Genomic DNA, 6,000 nt, shown 5'->3' on the forward strand with positions numbered 1-6,000 from the left:
CTTACTATTTACTGTTACTGTTTACTTTACTTGTAAAGATTTTCTTTAAATCGGTCAGCGGATTTTAAGAGTTGTGCCATTTTACACCGCCACCACCGTTTCATATCGGAGTATTTTCACCACCTATACACGAGCATCATCTACCAGACCCACCTGCCCACCCAGTAAGGGCCTGTGCGGATGTGTCCCCAAGTTTTTTGAACAAACCACAGAAGACACAATGCCCCGAGATCTCATTTACCAGTTTTAAAACACTCCCTTCCCTTTTCAGTCTATGCATTCTAATTTTCTTAATAATATCCTAGAATTATTGTTCACAAAGTCGTTCATTCTGCAAACGCTCTCTCCTCTAGAGACCTCCTCATTCATAGCTGAAACTCAGCTCAGCTCTCCACCAGAGGCAGACGAGAGTGCCGGCAGGGAAGAGCCACAGGGGTGGCATGTGCTTGCTAAATGCACACCTTCTGGATGCCCTGGCAGGTCTCCAGGTAGGTTGAGACAGGCTTTCTTGGTTGAGTCTGGTCCAGCAGCCCTCGTTGGGAAGGCCTAGCCCTGTAATTGCCTTTAGAGGCCACCTTGATTGCCTCACTGAACTTCTGCAATTTACCTCAGTCAGCAGCAGGTCCCTACTCCTGTCTGGCCTCAGAACTGGTGCTAAAGCCGCCGGCCTCAGAGACCTGCCTGCCCGTTAGTGGTGGGTATGCACCGAGCACTTCAAGATCCGGTGGGGAAAGATGGAGATTTCTCAGAGATGTTGATTCAGTGTCTCCACTGACAGAAGAAAGGCAGCCCAGTCAGAGCAGATGGAGGCGGGAAGAAGCTGAGATGGGTGGGACCAGAGGGCGTAACATTGTCAAGGACCACATGGGGGATGGAGACCCTTCTTGACACCCATTTCCATCTGCTCGATCCACTCGCAACCCTACAACTTCTTCCTCGGCTCCAGAATGGGTTCGGGCCTAAGACCTACCTTCTGTCTCAGGAACCAAAGGTAGGGATAGCAGAGCTATGACCAAAATAGGAGGGATTAATGAAGTCATGGCACCAGATAGAGAGGCAGCTTTATGATTCAAGCCCAAATGGTGACACAATAGTGCCTGAAAGCTCTTGACACCTTGATTGGCTGCTTATTTGTTTTAACAAGAATTCCTTTCTCAAACCAGTGTCTCTCATTTATCCTAGCTGGAATCTGCCTGAGATAGGCCAGCTGCCACTACTCCCCATTCAAAATGGCGGCCAGTTACTGAGAGCCCGGAATGAGCCAGGCTGGGTGCTAGCTATGCATTCAGATGAGTCTGAGTTTAACCTTGCCCAGTGTTTTTGGCTGCTGGTACAACCAATGCTCCTGCATTATGGAGGCCTGTTGGTGGTTGGGGCTTTCCTTATATCTTTGTTCCTTTCAAGGCCTAGAGGTCAGGTCCATCTGCCCATGTGCAAAAGATGATCTAGTAGCCATGTGTTGTTTCTAATCACAGGGCACCTCAGAATGAACCATCACCCTTAGAAGTTCTTGGCTACTAAATTCAATATGCATAAACATGCATAGTGTAGGAGGGGAATAAATAGCAGCCTTGGGGAGAGAAAATTCTCATTCTGAAATTCCACTTCGGCCACTAACTAGCTTATGACTCTGACCAAATACTAATAACTATTAAGTGTTTTGAGAATTTGCTATGTACCAGACGCTTCCTGTGCATTATCTCAGTTTATCCTCACAAGAACCTATGATATAGGTACTATTAATTGCCCCAATTTATAAATGAGAAAACTGAGATAAGAACCCAAGGTGACATAGCTGTAAGCATTAGAGTCAAATTGCTTTCAACAGGGTCAATTATTTTTAGGATGACCAACCATCCTGGTTTGCCTGGGACTGAGGGGTCTCCCGGGACGTGGGACTTTCAGAGCTAAAGCCAGGAATGTCCTGAGCAAACTGGGACGAGTTGGCCACCCTAAATATTTTCCAAGTATGTTTTACTACAAACACTTGGTTCATCTGTAGGTATTTTGTTTACATCATTTCATTAATCATAACTTTGAGTTTTCTTTATCAAATCTAGTTCTCTTCCTCATATTTTGTAAGTCTCAACTTTGCTGGGTATAGATTTAAGTTTAATTTGTATAGGTATTTTTCTATTGGTAATATTCATCGCGAAGTGGAGTTTTAAAAAAACAATATGTAATTATTTCTTGGCTAATGCGTGATAAAGCCACATGCAATTCTTATCAGTGATTCCAGGATTTTGTTGCGAATCACATTAGTAATCTGATTGTTCCATAAACTTGTCATGACTTTGCTTACTAACTGGCCACATCATTGACAGTGCAAAGAACAAACAGCAGTCAATGCTGTGTAGTTAGACTTGCCTGTGGTCAAAATAGTGGATCAAAATGGTGGGGATAAAGAATCTGGCTTTGTAGAGAGGAAACCTCCACACATTTAAAATGTTTCATCCTTCTAACATTTATCTTTTTTTTTTTTGAGGATTAGCCCTGAGCTAACTGCTGCCAATCCTCCTCTTTGTTTTTGCTGAGGAAGACTGGCCCTGAGCTAACATCCACGCCCATCTTCCTCTACTTTATATGTGGGATGCCTATCACAGCATGGTGAGCCAAGTAGTGCCATGTCCGCACCTAGGATCCAAACCAGCGAACCCCGGGCCACCGAAGTGGAACGTGTGAACTTAACTGCTGTGCCACTGGGCCGGCCCCTATTCTTCTAACATTTAACAAATATTATTAATTTCCTACCTTGCGCCTAGTCCTCTACAAGATGCTGGAATCCAGTGTTTAACACAACATGGTCTTAGCCCTCATAGTCAGCAGAGTAGATTTTAGCAACTAATTATATGATTAATTATCTGATTTCAATGATGATCCAGACTACATAGGAGAAGAATGGGGGCTACCAGGGCATGTGGACAAGGGTGCTTGGCATAGCCAGGTGACAACTCCAGGAAACTGTAAAGGTAGAATTAGAACTCTGTTCCTGAGTCGGGGGTGACCTACAACATTCTGGGGGCCACTCCCCTTGGTCAAGGCGAGGACAGAATGGGACACCTGCCTCCTGCATGTAGTTCTTCCAAGGGTCACGATGAGGGTAGGGGTGAATCGAGAGTTGGTTGGAAGGGAGGTGTGGAGCCTGGGAGGGTGAGGCACGGCATGGCTGAGAACCTCAGTGTCATCTGACGGTATCACCAGTTGGAAAAGTGTGGCTGCTGTGAAGGCCCCTGGGAAATGACCCTTGTGCCACCGTTTCTGGGGCAGTAAACCCTCACCCAAGTGAGGATATGTACTTGTGTCTATTTAAGCACTAGGCATTTTAATTTTATCCTCGCTACAGTCTTTCTAGTTAGCAGGATTACCGCCATTTTGCACGTGAAGAAACTGAGGGTCAGAGAGGGGAAGCTGGAAGGCTACCCTGCTAGAAAATAATAAAAATCACAGGAAAGTATGGACATTGGGTCATTCCTCCTAGGCACACTCAAACACGGGGAGCTCCAGTTTTTCAAGGTGGGAATAATATTCCCTTTGTGTTAGGGTTGTTCCAATGAAAAAGCCAAGATCACATATGCTACTTACCAAATAGGTCATAAAGCACATAGTAGGCGGCTCAAGACAGAGTGGTTTCCTGCTTCCTGTGATGTCTCTTCTATATCTCAGTTGCCTCTCTAGTGTTGTCTTCATCTTGTCAGCGGCTTTTCTTGGAGCTTCCGGTGGATAAAAAAACAGAAGAGAGTCTCTGAGCTGTGATCTTCGATGGAACAGAACAAACTGCAGTCTGGCTGGGTTGCTCAGGGAGGCACAGCAAGTGGCATCTCCCACAACCTCGTGCTTAGGGCTCAGCGCTGGACTAAGTCTGAAAGGATACAGGAATCAGCAGGGAGCAGCTGCTGGGGCTGTGTGATCAGGACAGGCTTCCCAAGGAGGTGAGAGACAACTCAAGACAGCAACGTCATTTCCTGACCAACCTGCTCGAACAGGGGCTAACATGGGATCTTTAGAGCATGCCAAAACATGTGCACATAGGACATCTTGCACAGGGAGAAAATTCTGAGTGTCCTCCCTCGGTCAATGTTTTCGAAGCTGAATAACAACCATGTGAGAAATAGTTCTTAATATTAAAGCATTGTAAACACACTCACACAAAACCAAAACCCCAAACAAAACCAAATCAAAACAAAAACTAGCCTTTGGAGTCAGACCAACCTAGACCGGAATCCTGGCTTTGCCACTTCCAAGCAGTGGGACTTGAGGCAAGTCCCGTAATCTGCCTAGCCTCAGTTTCCTTCTTTCTGGAATGAGAAGAATAATGCCAGCTTTGCAGGGCTCCTGGGACTGAGTGAACTGACATGCGTACTGCACGTAGCTCAGAAAGTAGCACATGGTAAACATTTATTATCTGATGTTTGCTATTTTGAGCTTTTGCCTGGCACTGGAACATGAGTTCAGCATTCTCTGGGCTAAAGCCCTGTCTAAACTCATAAGTTATTTGTTCAACTTTTTATTATGGAAAATTTCAAACATATAAAGAATGAGAGAGAGTGGTATAATGAATACCCACCACGCAGCTCCAACATTTATCAACTCTCGCTTCATTTTCGCCCCTTCCCTACTTGCCAACCTTGGTAGATATTTTTTAATTAATTTATTTTTTATTGAGTTATAATTGACATGTAACATTATATTAATTTTAGGTGTGCAACATGATTCGACATATGAATATATTGCACCACAATCGTCACCATAAGTCTAGTTAGCATCCGTAACAACTTTGGTATATTTGGAAGCAAATTTCAGACATTTTATCCACAGATATTGGAAGTTATTTTTAAGTCACTTCCTTAGTTATCTCTTTGTGAGGGGAAATAATCCAAATTTCTTTTTGTGGGTGAGGTTTATTAAGGTCAAATTTACATACAGTCAAATTAAAAGTTATAGTTCTGAGTTTTGAGAAACCCAAATTCTCTTGACAATTCTTCAGCGTTCCTTTCTCAACTTTTAAAAATATATATTCTTGCATTAAATACATGAGTGAATATCCAAAGTGTTTTGCTGTCTATATTAACCTTAACATAGGCAAAGAGGAAATAGCCTCTCTCAGTGGTGTCCTTATTCATAGTTTATTATGACTTGGAAACCCAACACGTTTGATTGGCTAGAATGTAAGCCACCCAGGAATAGATTTATTAGCATCAAGTATTGTTTAGAGCAACTGAGTTTATGTTGATGCTTTCATCCCAAATGACCATAATAAAAGAATTCTAAGAAGCTTGATTATTATTGGGTTCATTAATAACAAACCCTAAGCATGCCCCTATTGGGACTGTGATTAATCCAAATAAAAATAACTTTGTTAATTAAAAAGAGATGTTTTTCTGGTAACTGCTATATGCTCAAAAACACAGAAACAAAGAACCAAACAAAATCCAAGCGCAGATGCCAGGAATAATACTACTTCCTTCTTCCCGGATCCTGGTTGACAGTTTGAGAGGACATGCCAGCAAGAGCGCCCTCTATTGTTTCCCAGTTACTTTGACATCTTCTTGGCTAGTCTTGAAGGGTGGCACAGCTTCCTGGTTGGGAGAGCCTCTGTGGGCCACTTGATAATCCAGATGAGTGTAGCAGTACAGTTCAGAGCCCCTTCTTTTCAGGCCATCTAGATGAGCAACCTGTGCTCACAGCAGCACTTGCCTCGGGGCTATCAAACTGAGTTGTGTCTCATGACAACTAGCTCTAAACAGTTGAAGCTGTTAACCATGAACTTTGATTAACCCCATACCCCAGATCCTTACAGGAACTAACTACAAACTCTTTCCTAACCAATAATCCATGGAATTTATCTAACCAACTGCGTACAGGCCTATGGGCTCCCTCTGCTCCATTCAGAGGGCCAGTTCTCAATGCCTAATTAGCACGACAGCCATGAGCTCCCTTTTTCAGCACTTAAATATCCCTGATTTTCTTCCTCTTGGAGAATTTCTTTGCTGACGTGGGTTT

General features: G+C 43.5%; 1 long non-coding RNA gene across 2 annotated transcripts in view; it reads right to left on the bottom strand.

Moving 5' to 3' along the window:
- The window catches only part of LOC139046273 (uncharacterized), a 35,890-nt gene extending 31,520 nt beyond the window's left edge, over positions 1-4,370 (bottom strand). Inside the window, exons 1-2 of one of the 2 annotated variants that reach the window (XR_011506116.1) lie at positions 4,210-4,343; positions 3,583-3,710 (exon numbers count right to left, since the gene is read on the bottom strand). This is a non-coding gene — a long non-coding RNA (uncharacterized lncRNA). Of the gene's footprint in view, positions 1-3,582; positions 3,711-4,209 lie in introns of both variants that reach the window. The other variant, XR_011506117.1, reaches the window with a different exon arrangement.
- Between the last annotated feature and the right edge of the window lie 1,630 nt (positions 4,371-6,000).

The sequence above is a fragment of the Equus asinus genome, chromosome 9 (genome assembly GCF_041296235.1).
Source record: "Equus asinus isolate D_3611 breed Donkey chromosome 9, EquAss-T2T_v2, whole genome shotgun sequence".
Lineage (NCBI taxonomy): Eukaryota > Metazoa > Chordata > Mammalia > Perissodactyla > Equidae > Equus > Equus asinus.